This window comes from Macrobrachium rosenbergii, chromosome 6 (genome assembly GCF_040412425.1).
Source record: "Macrobrachium rosenbergii isolate ZJJX-2024 chromosome 6, ASM4041242v1, whole genome shotgun sequence".
Classification (NCBI taxonomy): Eukaryota; Metazoa; Arthropoda; class Malacostraca; order Decapoda; family Palaemonidae; genus Macrobrachium; species Macrobrachium rosenbergii.
In genome coordinates this window covers 5,254,888-5,269,887 of record NC_089746.1, presented here as the reverse complement: position 1 = coordinate 5,269,887, position 15,000 = coordinate 5,254,888, and the positions used below count along the sequence as shown (strand labels likewise).

Here is a 15,000-nt window from a genome sequence, read left to right as displayed (position 1 = left end):
ATATCGAATCAATTGACCAGGCTCCTGCCAGCCAATTTAGGCGGCCGGTCCTCATGACGTCAAGATAAATCCCGAAATCGCCTTTTCTTAGCCACTTCGATGACGTCATGACATCTTACGCCCTAATCATTTTTTTTTCACTTAATTGAATAGTAAAAGCGTTTAATGAGTCGATAATGCAAAAAGAAGCAAACAAGGAACCGGGGAAGTGAACAAGTGAGTAACGGGGTAATGACAAGAAGTGGAACAGTGATTGTGAATACAAAAGAATATGATGATAATGAGAGGGCATCTAGAAAGAGTATTTGCGTCACAGAGGAAACTTCTGATGGCCCAGAACGCTCATTTCCACGCTTATTCTCCCTCTCAAATGACCCTTAACGACTCGGGCCACTTTATAGAATCCAAAATGATTTCCCAAGGTCTCTCTTTCAACGGCGATCAAGCAAGTCCGGGGGAGAGCGTTGAGAGCGTTCACAGGGAGGAGCATATCGGCGTTTCCTCCCGGCAGACTCATTGCACATGCTCCGGGGAAAAGCCACCAATCAACGCCGTTGGCAGGCCGGCAACAGACCAATCAGGGGGCTCGTCTTATAAGGGTCAAGGTTCGAGGCTGGCCAATGGGAAGAGGAGTGAAGGACGGGAGTTGAGTGGCTTTCATTCATAAATGGGGGGATGGGCAGAAGGCGGCGTGTTCAAAGGGATGCTGCCGATGCTCTCAGCGTTAGAACGAGATAATCGGTTCTCTTTTTTTTCTTTCTTTCTTTCAGCAAAGGAGGGAAGGAGAGAGAGAGAGAGAGTGAACGCTTGTGTTGTAATTACGTTCACTTTTCATTTGCCGTTTTTCATTCTCCTCTTGTTTCTTGTATTTTTCTTTTCTAACCTTTCTCTTCCTGCGTCTGTCACAGTATTCATTCAGACATTTGTAAATATTTATGAATGATTTTGATTCGTTTATGGCTCCTTATGTCGGCATTTTTTTTTTTTTGGGGCAGGGCGTTGTTTTTATGCATCAAAACAAGATGATCACATGTTTTTCCTACGTTATTTATTCAGTACATTACCTTCCTTGTGTAGTCTTTGTAAGCAAGACATTGCTTCCTTCTATTTTGACATTTCCTCGTACTATTATTCATCATGTTTGTTTACCAACTTAATGCTTGTTACCTCAATATTGCTAAACATTTCTTCCTTTCCCCCATCAGTAGATATTCCGTCATCTTTTTCCTTCTCATTTCCCTTATTCATCTTCCATCGTCGTAACCTTTACTATCCTTGACCACGGGTTCCCCAAGGGAAGGCACTGCTTTCACTCCAGTGTGTGTGTGTGTGCGTATGCCTTTCGAGAGAGAGAGAGAGAGAGAGAGAGAGAGAGAGAGAGAGAGAGAGAGAGAGAGATATCAAATGAGAACGGCCGAATAATAGAGTGGCTGTTTACGAAACTTGGCCAGAAAGGTTTTGTTGACAATTGATTCCAGTTGATAAGTATGGATGATCTTTGATTCCACGATGCTAAGTATGGATGATCTTTGATTCCACGATGCTAAGTATAAGATGATTCTGTAATCTGCTATAGTTTTTTTTCACCAGTTATGTTTGAAATGGGATCCTCTCTCTCTCTCTCTCTCTCTCTCTCTCTCTCTCTCTCTCTCTCTCTCTCTCATTTTTGGTCAGCTTTCGATTCTTCTGACTCACCATATAAAACTTTAAACAGTTCTTCGGTTTTTGGTCAAGAAAAAAAGAGATTCTTCCTTTTGTCGTGTGCTGACTCCAACCAACTTAATGAGTACGTATTAAGTTGGCTGGAGTCGGCCCACAACAAAAGGAAGTCTTTGTTTTTAAACCGAAGAACTATTCATAATCTTATGTGGTCAGTTTAATGGACCACATAAAAATCAAATGAAGACTGAAAGATAATAGGGTTTAATTCAACTGAAGCTGACCAAAAGAGAGAGAGAGAGAGAGAAGATTCCATTTCATTCATAGATAATTAACTTAAACTGACCTAACAAAAATTAAGCTGACAAGATCATATACACATTTTACTGTGTATATAATACACCTACTCTTAGATTGCTGCATTTATTAATGAAATTGCTCTCTTTTATGGCCTATTCTAGCTGACTAACTGAGCACGATGTACTCTTGGCGTCGAAAAGGTCAGACCTGCAACCAAGCCACATGACGAAAGAGCCACCCACTTTTCCCATTCTGTTATTTTTAGCTCCGATGAGATACGAGAGGTTCCTGACAGTGACCGAAAAAGCGTCATGGGCGTGGCGGCTTCTTTTTTCCTTAATGGGATGATGCTGTTTGACAATCCTCATTTCAATCTGTTTGCCGTCTTCTGGGTCATTCCCCCACTTTCGAATTCATGCGCGGTTCACTGTAGGCATTACCATTCCTTGGGGTTCCTTGCAGCGTCCCCTCAAGGTCCCTAGTGCAGCCCCTTTCATTCCTTTTAATGTACCTTCGTTTCTATTCTTATTCTTCCTACTTTCCACCTTCCCCTCCTGCGAGGTTTTCCTGTTGTTGCGCCTTTAAACCTTTTATCTCTCAATTTCTCTTTCAGCGCTGAATGACCTCATCATAGGTCCCAGCGCCTGGCCTTTGGCCTCAATTCTATATTTCATTCATTTCATTTCATTCAATTCGTGCGTTTAATTCCTGTGTCCGGACCCCGCCTGGCCGCAAGCTGTCGTGCGTTTTTGCGCCGATAGATCAACGCGCATTAACAAGTAAGTTGAACGTATGTGCCACGATAATAAAGGAGTGGGGGAAAACACACACACACACACACACGCACACCGTGCTCTCGTCAATGTTGCAGACTCCTTGTTCAACGCTCGGTAGGTGTCAGATCAGATAAAATATGTACAGGCAAACGCCGAGTGTGCAGCGCTCAGTATGATATAATTCGACGTTAGCTCGTAGACCGTTTACATCTGAAAATTCTGCTCTTTTTGTTTAGCCGTCGTGATAATCGAATCATTCTCTCGGTGGTAGCACTCGACTGCAAGCGGTTTATTGATCGTAACGTCGTGGAATTAGGAAAATGACTATTATTCAAGGCCTTGCAGTTATGCTAATAAATTTGCCCACTGAGTACAGAAGTTAAACCTCGGAGAGAAGGATTGAATTAAACAGATGTAAAACTAAACTAAGCGGTTTAAAGCAACGGGCCAGAGATAACGATGAAGCCTTTGTACTTATCTCATCATTCTCATAACAACCGACGACATACGGAAGGCTGGCGGGAGAGGCGATAACCATGGCCGGATTTATAAGGTAGCAATCACCGTCGTTTAAATCATAATTCGTCCGTTTCTTCCGGCGCGGATTTCTGAGGAACCGCTCCGGAGCTGCTGCGCTGCTTGCCGCTGCACGCTCTTCAACAAACAGCAACGGCGGTCATATACCATCCTGAAGAATCTCTTCCTCTCTCCTTCAAGATATACCACCCACGGGTGCCTTGTCATCTCGGCCACTTCTACCCCCAGGCGCCGAAGGGTGGGGGAGGGGAGGGTGGGGAGGGGGGAGGGATGTTAAACTTCTTCGGAGCCACCCACGGAGATAATATCAGCCCCCATCGCCACAGCCTCCCACTGACTTCATGCGATTTCTTATGCCACCCACACCTTAAACACACTGTCATTATGTACCACCCACGCCTCTCTCTCTCTCTCTCTCTCTCTCTCTCTCTCTCTCTCTCTCTCTCTAGAGAGAGAGAGAGAGATACGGGTGAGGGGCTAGGCCGATAGCGCGCCCACTTTAGGTACAGTTAAAGGAATTAGGGCTTACGTGTATATTTTTTTTAAATAAATTATTAAAACAACTTTAAATGTGCATGGTCATTAATTTTCCCCCTTTTTGTGGTTTTCCTAATGACATTTTTGTCAAGTACTGTTTTGTGGCTAAGTAATATATATATATATATATTATATATATATATATATATATATATATATATATATATATATATATATATATATATATATATATATATATATATATATATGATTATTAATCAGTCACAAAACAGTTCTTAACAAATATATAATTGGGAAAACAACTAGGAAGGTATAAAATTAATGACCATGCACTGTGGTCTTTCAAGTACTTTTTTCTATTTTATGTGTGTATACATTTGAAATAAACCCCATTCTAATGGTAGTATCTGTGGTACACTTTTCCTCCCCTTAGGAGGGTAGGGCCGTCAGTGCACCTCACGCGCGGTGCGCTGTACGCATTACTTAAGGTACCTTGCAGCGTCCCTTCTTAGGCCCCTAGCTGCAAGCCCTTTCATTCCTTTTACTGTACCTCCATTCATATACTCTGCCTTCCATCTTACTTTCCACCCTCTTCTAACAATTATTTCATGGTGCTACTGCGAGGTTTTCCTCCTATTACACCTTTGTAACCCTTTACTCTCAATTTTCCTCGCAGCGCTGAATGACCTCATAGGTCCCGACGCTAGGCCGTCGGTCTAAATTGTATACTCCGTGTGTTCTCTATGCATTTCCTGCAAATCGTAGTCTTCCGTACAAGTAACTTCTCTGTAATGAGCGTGAATGCCGCTTGCCCAGGCCGGAAGGAGGAGCGAAAGGGAAGAAGAAAGGGCAAGGTTTTGCCCTAAAGCCAGTGCCATTTTGGCTTGAGGAAAGATAAGTAGAAAGTAATAGAGGAAAACGGAAGAAGGGAGTGAAAACCAAAGATGGAGGGCATAGGGAGAGAACCTGTCATTGAGCCGGTTTCAGTTAAGGATTCCCTGTTATTTTTATGACAGAAATAAACTGAAAGCTGACGGGCACTGCACCTGGTTGTGGCTTTGTCAGATTTGGGCTGCAATTTATAAATTTGGGTCTGAGGTCAATTAGCGAGCCGCAGGACAGAATGAACCCGTTGGCCCAAATACCCCGAATTACAAATCAGTCATAACTTAACTTCTTTTACCTACGATCAATATTACACAGATTTTGTAAATCTTCCGCTTTCATCAGCAAAATAAAACAAAATAAAAATTTTTAAAAAATGCATCGAAGTTTCTTCGGCGCAATCGAGTATTCTGTATAGCGTATAATCAAGGCCACCGAAAATAGATCTATCTTTCGGTGTTCTCCGTATAACGCTGTAGGAGCCGCGGCCCATGAAACTTTAACCACGGCCGGGATGGTTGCCTGTCCTATATCGTTCCCAGAAGCACGATCATGGCTAACTTCAACCGTAAATAAAATCCAAACTACTGAGGCTAGAGGGTTGCAATGTGGTGTGTTTGATGACTGGAGGGTGGATGATCAACATACCAATTTGTAGCCCTCTAGCCTAGCCTCTGTAATTTTTAAGAATGAGGGCGGACAGAAGAAGTGCGAACAGAAAAAAGTGCGAACGGACAGACAAAGCCGGCACAATAGAGTTCTTTTTCAGAAAACTAATACAAGAAATGCGGTTCACTTGTGGCTGACATTCATTTCTCGAATTTCATTTTCCCTTGAAATTTAGAGTGACTGGAAACATAACCTCTCTTTCTTATAAATACATAAAGATCACCGACGAGCTCTTGAAAAGGCGATGGGTGTTGGACGAATATTCAACTCCGGGTACAACTTTCTTAAAATGCTGTTGAAGTCACCGTCCCAAAATACCCAAGTTTTACGGACAAATTCTGATTTTTCACTTATTTCCAAAAAAGCTTGCTCGACTGTAAATCAAATATAATCCTTGCCGACATGACGTGATTCTTATTTATATAGTTGTGTTTTGGGAAAATTTTCATAGATTTTGGTGAGGGTTCCCTCGGGTCGTATGGTATTTTGAAAGTAGGCCTTCATAAAAACGCTTGAACGCATAATGCATTTTTTTTCCTGGCGTTGTTGCACATCAAGATTTTTAATGTGGACCCTAAATCTGTGGTATATGAAATGGATGGTTACTGAGTTCCTTTTGCATCCATCTCGCAGTGTTTGGAAGGCAATTCACTTTTTTTTTAACTGCATAATTATACCACTTTATTTATATACCAACTTTTTTAAGTGCAATGTGCTTTGCAATATACATTACTGTTTCCTTCGGCCTCACATTCATTGGTTTCGGGCTGATTGCGTCATCTCTCTCAGGAACTCTTCTTTCTTGGCTAAGGGAAGACGCGGATAAACCTTCTCGTTATCCCATGGAAATGTAAACAGCAGACTTATCTCCTAACATTGGACGACTTGAAAGAGAAGCTGACCATGTTTTTACACCCTTGGGTTCAAGCAGCTTTTCTTGAGGTTGCTGTTGAACGCAAGCTCATTTCTTCATGTATTTATTTTTCTTTCTTCAAGAATTATATTGACAAATTTTGTTAACTGAATGCATATTCATTTGTACTCGCTTTCAGGGACCTTTCTTATAGTTGACTGATGACAATAACGCGTTTTCCTTTAAATGGCTTTTAATGATATATGGTTATCTTGCTGGGATTTATCTCTCCTTAAGGGTTTATAAATGTTGTTTTCAGTGTCTTTGTATCAAGTTTGGTTATATTCAGTTATCTGAGCATTCTTACAAGTGGTCATTCTTTGGCGCCGTAACAATTCTTTCCTTTCAAGTTTAATATACTAATTTACTAATTTACTCCAGTATTTTTGTGACATATTAGAGGAATCCGTGGCTGTGCTTTTGTGATGGGTCATAAAAAATAAGATTAACGTTCTTGGTCATTCCATGACGAAGAGACCAATATGAAATATCCTCATTACAGGGAAACTTTGATCATACTTTACGAATGTTATTCTGCGGTCCTGGAACCCCAAGGAGCGAGGTAAACGAGCTGTAAAATTCCAGAATGAAGAGAGAGAGAGAGAGAGAGAGAGAGAGAGAGAGAGAGAGAGAGAGAGAGAGAGAGAGAGAGAGAGAATCAGGGTTCCTTCGTCGAGGGAGAGGAAAATATATGAATCAGTCTTGATTTTGAATTTAGTGATGCTGTAAAGGAGGACTTTAAGACAGCTGTTCTGATTTATTCTTGGTTTTAGCAAATAATGTGGTCAACTGACGTTATTTCTCGTATTCTTTTATAGTGCATTCTTACACGTACTGCATTATTAAGGATATAATAAAGTGTACTTTTAGAATAAAGTAAATTATTATTATTATTATTATTATTATTATTATTATTATTATAAGAAAAATTTACAAATTGTGACGTTCGTAATACTTTTGAGGACTATTCGTAAAAATGTTATTGTATATAAGTTGACCCATTTACCAATAACACTTTTCTTTGCTTTCAAGTTCGTAACAAACTAGCGGATTACATATATTCCATTTATGTATTATTATTATTATTATTATTATTATTATTATTATTATTATTATTATTATTAACTGTAATCCCGTGAGTCACTAAAATGGTGTAGAAATACACAATGATGTCAGTGTAACTATATATTGAAATATATATATATATATATATATATATATATATATATATATATATATATATATATATATATATATATATATATATATATATATATATATATATATATATATATATATATAACAGAGCTTTCGAAAACCTGCTCGATTCTCCTTATGAAGAGAAATCGAGCATGTTCTCGAAAGCTCTTGTCTTATATATATATATATATATATATATATATATATATATATATATATATATATATATATATATATATATATATATATATATATTTGTATGTATTTACACTAACATAATTGTGGATTTCTTCTTCATTATTATTATTATTATTATTATTATTATTATTATTATTATTATTATTATTATTATTTTTGTGAATCTCTTGGGCGAACCTGTCTACATTCCAAAATCCTATTTTGACTCCAAGTCCATCGTCACTACAAACAGCACAGGTGATTGAAAGCTCGATTCGCATTCAATCCCGCCTCCTGCCTTCAGACGGACAGAATAAACAAGAGAGCAAGAGCCATCGAAACGATCAATTCCTCGAGGGACTCGAGTATGCAGAACGAGTAACATGGAAGAACTTTGACGTCCTTATCAGAGCTCGGATCTCCAATACTTAGAGAGAGACGACAGGCGGTCAAAAGGCAGTCATTCTGAAGTCTTCGCTTTTAATTTACAGCATTCCCTTGGCAAGGAAGAGCTGGCGGAATGCCGTCAGTCACGAGTGCATTGCGCATGCGCCGTGGCGAAGTTTTTTACAAACGACATTCTGGATGGAAAATGGTGTGTTGGCAGACAGAGGGGAAAATTGAGGTTGTGATGTTGATAGTAGTGCTGAAGGCATCATTTAAAACAAAGATAAATAGATATACAGATAAATAGATAGACAGATAGATAGATAGTAGGGAAATGCTACTGAGAAAATCTTGTCTTGTTATCGTCGAAAAGGATGGATGAACTGTTGAATATTATGGAAGATTTTATCGAGGTGTTTGGCCAGGTAGCAAGTGAGGTAACACCAGGTTAGTAACTGTGCGTAAATAAAGAGAGAAAATCTCTTGAAAATGATCGTCTCGTAGCAGGGCTATACCTACCGCTCAGTTGGATAACTATTTAAGAGGGAGTTGAAATCCCCAATTAAGAAAAAATTAATATATATATATATATATATATATATATATATATATATATATATATATATATATATATATATATATATATATATATATATATATATATATATATATATATATATGTGTGTGTGTGTGTGCGTGCGTGCGCGCACTTTGAAAGCGTGTTTCAAGTTCATTTTTAACTAAAATGTGAATAGCCTGAGTTTTTTTTTTTTTTTTAAGTGGCTTGGATTGTGTTTTAATTTCAAATAACAAACAGTTCAACGTTATGCATGACCAGGATTACAAATACATACCTAACTTGCCGTAAGTGGCTCGAAATTCACGCATGATAATGGCGGTAAAACGGTACCGAATCCATCTTTGTAACTAGAATTAAAATAATGCTGCTTCTATCAGTACCCATTTGAGCTTGACTGACAAATGCTGTGTTTTCTCTTTACAGCAATAAGCCATACCCTGGGTTTTGAGCGACACTGAAGGTTTCAGGAGGACGTGATTCAATAAGGTAAGATTTTTTTGTTTTCCAATTGTTGTCTGTTTGCCCAAAATGTCTGATTTTGAACAGAGTTCGGTGTTTGAACTAATGAAAAGAAGTAAGGAAATGACAGCGTCTACGATAATTTTAGAATAAAAGTGAGAGAGAGGGGCTCGCTCATACGATTGAAGGGATACAACCAAAGGAAAACGTATACGATAAGTTTAGAGTAAGGAGAGAAAAAGGAACAATTGAAAGAGAGAGAGCGATCGTCAGCCTGTGGTCTTTTAAAGTTGTCCTCGATAAATCTTCGAAGTATTATTAATCGGAGGTGTGGCCAGCTCTCTGTATCAACATCGACTCGAACGATGACGACCAAGACTAAGCTTAGACGAGGAGTTTCTTACCTTGCTTGAATCCATGCATCGTTAGCTCCCACAACCAAGGATGACGAATTAGACTGGCAGCTTCATACAAAAGTAATTTCAATGCAGATCACTTAAACGGGTCGAGGGCTTTGTGTGTGTGTGTGTGTGTGTGTGTGTGTGTGTGTGTGAGAGAGAGAGAGCTTTTATGTGTGTGTGTGTGTGTGTGAGAGAGAGAGAGAGAGAGAGAGAGAGAGAGAGAGCTTTTATGTGTGTGTGTTTGAGAGAGAGAGAGAGAGATGAGTTTATGTGTGAGAGTGAGAGCTTTTATGTTTATATTTGTGTGTATGTGAGAGAGAGAGAGAGAGAGAGATAGAGAGAGAGAGAGAGAGAGAGAGAGCTTTTATGTGTGTGTGTTTGAGAGAGAGAGAGAGAGAATTTTATGTGTGGGAGAGTGAGAGCTTTTATGTGTATATATGTGTGTATGTTAGAGAGATGGAGAGAGAGAGAGAGAGAGAGAGAGAGAGAGAGAGAGCTTTTATGTGTGTATTTGTGTGTGTATATGAGAGAGAGAGAGATTTTAGTGTGTTCCTGTCTTTGTATCTTCACTCACCCAATGAAAATATTATCCCTTTCATTTTATTCGCGCATCATTTGACATTCATGAAACCAGGGGAACAGGGCGTTCCTCAGTCGGAGAATTTGGTCTTGTAAAACGATAACACTTCACCTTTTTCCATTGTTATTTTGCGAACAACCGCCAAATGCGCAATGCGCCTCTCCCTGCTCGACCGGTGGATAAAAGGTCACTCAATGACCAAGATTTCCTGAGTAAGGTCACGGCCTCCCAACAATTATATTTCGGAAGGGAATCTTTAATTCTCGTGCCGACAGTTTCACAATCCTTAATCGCGTTATTAGATGGACAGGCGATGTGCAGATGTAATCGAATTCCCTTTGGGATGTTCTTTTCTCTTGTATATTGAGAATGATTCACACGGCGTTTCTTAATTGGCTGACGAAGAAAAAATAACTAGCTACATGAGTTTTCGGAGTGGAGGTAAGGCAGGAGAGTTAGGGAAGGATAATGAATAATAAATTACAAAGGTAACTTTGAGAAATACAAAAAATAATAGCAGAAAAGTGGAAGATGAATACTAGGGAAGGCATAATGATATAAATATATGATGTAAAGATGTGGAAGAGGAGAGAGAAAAGGAGAAAACTATGAGGAATAAAAATAGTTAGATAAGAAGTGAAAAAATAGCATTAAAGGGGAAGAGGAAAACTAGGGAAGGTATAATGACAAAAATGTGATATGAAGGTGAGGAGAGAGAAAGAGAGAGAGAGAGAGAAAGGAAAGGGTGAAAAAGTTGGTGGCGTAAGATCCTCAACCAACCAACCGACCCACCAGCAATCCCTTGGAGCTTGGCGAGGAGTATATATAATTATTAAAACGACACCTGGGGCGCAGGCACATGCCATATATTCAATGCCCGGAGATAATTACAACGATTACGAGAAGGAAACGAACTGAGGCAGGTGCAAGTCAGCGCTCATGAGTGGTGGTCCCACCTCGAATTTATTTTCGCCCCCGACATGACCACAACTATAATTCTGGCGGACGCTGATGGATGCTTTAATTGCCGGTCCAAAGGCAACGGGGTAGCTCTGGGCTTTCTTGCAATTGTCATCTTAAGCGCTGGCATGAGCGGCCTCAGACGCGCCTCTTTTGGGAAATCACTCACCTCTGCAGATCAGCGCCTTCTCACAATTGGCTCGAAACTGAATGGAGCGGCCCGAATAAATTAAACTAGAGGCCTACGCAAACTCTGTCATGTGTAAACTTCATAGATTTTGCGAATACGATCGTCATATTGAACCGGCAGGTTATAGATAAATTGGACTAAGATACCTCAGTCTACGTGAAATTTCTTGAAAATGTAAATTATTGGCCAGAAAATGCAGCATTACAGAACTATCTTTCTCCAGAGTTTTAGACTGCTGTGCTGACGATGTTGTATTCTTTCCTAAAACGAAGTCCACAGAGCATAAATTTCAATTCTCAGTAGAGTTAGAGATGGTCTTTATTAGATGTAGGACAATTTTGATTTGTTTTATATATGTTACCATAATATGGCGAATCTTGATATTTGTGACGGCTAGAGAGGAAAAACGCCATTTTTTTAATATTAAAAGGAAATTTTATCTAGAATTATTACTTTTCTCCTCTATTTTACTGCAAGAGAAGACCGATTGCTAGAAACTTGCATTAAATTGATCTGTTTTATCACGTAACCCTTAGTTCTATTTATGTTGGGTCATTATTTGGAACTTATATGAATAGTATCGTACTAATGTGTTTAAACAAGCTTCCTGTAATCGCCATTGCCACTCACACATACAGAATCACGGAGCTGCATTCTCTCTCTCTCTCTCTCAACTGTTCCTTTTTCTCTCCTTACTCTAAACTTATCGTATACGTTTTCCTTTGGTTGTATTCCTTCAGTCGTATGAGCGAGCTCCCCTCTCTCTCTCTCTCTCTCTCTCTCTCTCTCTCTCTCTCTCTCTCTCTCAACTGTTCCTTTTTCTCTCCTAACTCTAAACTTATCGTATACGTTTTCTTTTGGTCGTATTCCTTCAATCGTATGAGCGAGCTCCTCTCTCTCTCTCTCTCTCTATTTTTAACTGTGTCACCAAAGGTTCGTTTCTCGCCAATTTACCTTCCTTCCATTCAGTGCAGTGACCTCCCTCAGATAACCTCTTGCTCCTGCCACTCAAATGCTGGTGGATAAACTCCTGATAGATCCTCTCTTTCCAGTTATTCGAATTTCTGTAGAGTCTTTTCTGCTTCGCTTGAAGTCTTTTATAGCCTCTAGTTCACATTAGAAGAGGATTTCTTATTTTGCTGACGACATTTGGCACATTTTAACGTAGAGAATTTTTTATCTACTTTATTGGCCTTTGTCTATAGTGAAGAGTAAAATGTTTGAAATTACTAAAATTCATTAATGCAGGTCATAAGAGCATTCTTGATTCATTCATGCAGATCACAAGATCATTCTTGATTCATTCATGCAGATCATAAGATCATTCTTAATTCATTCATGCAGGCCATAAGATCATTCTTCATTCAGTCATGCAGGTCATAAGATCATTCTTGATTCATTCATGCAGATCATAAGAGCACTCTTAATTCATTCATGCAGATCATAAGGGCATTCTTAATTCATTCAAGCAGATCATAAGATCATTCGTAATCCATTCATTCAGATCATAAGATCATTCATAATTCATTCATGCAGATCAAGATCATTCTTGACTCATTCATGCAGGTCATAAGAGTACTCTTAATTCATTCATGCAGATCATAAGAGCATTCGTAATTCATTCAAGCAGATCATAAGATCACTCTTGGTTCATTGATGCGGATCATAAGATCATTCTTAATTCATTCATGCAGATCATAAGATCATTCTTAATTCATTCATGCGGATCATAAGAGCATTCTTAATTCATATGTGCAGATCATAAGATCATTCTTAATTCATTCATGCAGATCATAAGATCATTCTTAATTCATTCATGCAGATCATAAGATCATTCTTAATTCATTCATGCAGATCATAAGATCATTCTTGATTCATTCTTGAGGATCATAAGATCATTCATAATTCATTCATGCGGATCATAAGATCATTCTTAATTCATTCATGCGGATCATAAGATCATTCTTAATTAATTCATGCATATCATAAGATCGTTCTTAATTCATTCATGCAGATCATAAGATCAATCTTAATTCATTCATGCGGAACATAAGAATATTCTCAATTCATTCATGCTGACCATAAGATCATTCTTAATTCATTCATGCAGATCATAAGATCAATCTTAATTCATTCATGCGGAACATAAGATCATTCTTAATTCATTCATGCGGAACATAAGATCATTCTTAATTCATTAGTGCAGATCGCAAGAAATGACAGAGTTCACCGGACAGTGTTGTTTAGATGCCACAGTTATGTCCATCCCAACAGCTTTTCCAGTAATGAAGAAAGCTTATTCAGGCATAAAAACGCTTCCCTGACTTTGTCTTTCTCTTACGATTTGATTTGTAAGAGAAATTTCCTATCTCGTCTGTTCTATCTGGCTTCTTACATCGTAACCTACATTTGCTTGACCACATGATTCTCTCTCTATCCCTGTAACAAATCCTGTAAAAATTAGGAAGATGTTCTGTAATACAGTTGCATTAGTAATGATCTCTCTCTCTCTCTCTCTCTCTCTCTCTCTCTCTCTCTCTCTCTCTCTCTCTCTCTCTCTCTCTCTCTTCCTTGCATAAATACACGTCAGCACATACATGTATATGTATATATACAGTATGTATGTATGTATATATATATATATATATATATATATATATATATATATATATATATATATATATATATATATATATTATATATATATGTATGTATATATATTCATAATATATATAATAATACATGTGTGTGTATTTTATATACACACACACTCTTGGACACACTGAATACATCTATTCATAAATAAAGGTTTTTATAAATAATTGCCACCTGAACGCCAAGGCTTCATTGAAGACCTCTGCAGAGAAACTTATATTTCCCGAAAAAAATATTTACTCCTTTCGAGTCTTTGCCTTGCAAACTCCAGCTGTGAAACAATACTTAATATATGTTACGGATGACGTCTTGTAATCATTTTGGTACTGAAGGGACATTATTCTTCCATGATTGTTGCTTCTTTTGTAAATGATTAAAAAGAATGCTTCTTATTTTTCAGTGTTTTTTTACAGTCCGAAAATTTTGCGAGCAATTCAAGAATTAGCAGTTTTTTTTACAGTCCGAAAATTTTGCGAGTAATTTAAGAATTATTCCTGAACCAATGCAGGTCGTTTTGCCTTCGCATAATACCATCAACATCATCACTGACTAACGAAACGAACTAAAAAAAAAAGATAAAATAAAAAATATTAAGAAACTGCAAAAGTCATTTTTTACAGGAGGGCGTGACTGAAGATGAAAATTACTGATAGCTTTCTATTTTTCTTTTATATTTTCTCCCCCTCTCTCCTCCTAGCCCGAAGTAAACAGAACCTTAACAGAATATTCATTGAGTTTGGATACCCATCATCGATAACACTCGAATCTCAGAGAGGCAAGAAAGAAGAGGAGAATCGAGCTCCGGCCTCGGCCATTTTGGGTCGAGTTCTTGAATAAATTTGCAATATGTTCCCCGATCAAAAAAAAAATAAATAAATCGGCAAAAAACTGGCAGTGTGTTAAGATATGACAGTATCGGGGACGCCATCGCAAACTTAACTGAAGAGGGTGCGCGCGCAGGCAAGCAAAAATGGGGGCTGGTTAGCTGTCTTCGTTAAGCCAACAATGAGGGTCTCTCTCTCTCTCTCTCTCTCTCTCTCTCTCTCTCTCTCTCTCTCTCTCTCCTTCAAACTTTTTTGAGGGATGTGAAGAATGAGTTGTTCTGGGGGAGATTCTCTCTCTCTCTCTCTCTCTCTCTCTCTCTCTCTCTCTCTCTCTCTCAGACCTTTTTGAG

The 15,000-nt window shown here is 38.4% G+C and overlaps 1 protein-coding gene across 1 annotated transcript in view; it reads left to right on the top strand.

The window, feature by feature from the left end:
• Positions 1 to 15,000, top strand: part of LOC136839124 (venom allergen 5.01-like) — a 293,527-nt gene that overhangs the window by 65,401 nt on the left and 213,126 nt on the right. The window contains exon 2 of the mRNA XM_067104789.1: positions 9,005 to 9,067. The gene's annotated coding sequence lies outside the window, so the exon portion shown is untranslated. The remainder of the gene's footprint in view (positions 1 to 9,004; positions 9,068 to 15,000) is intronic.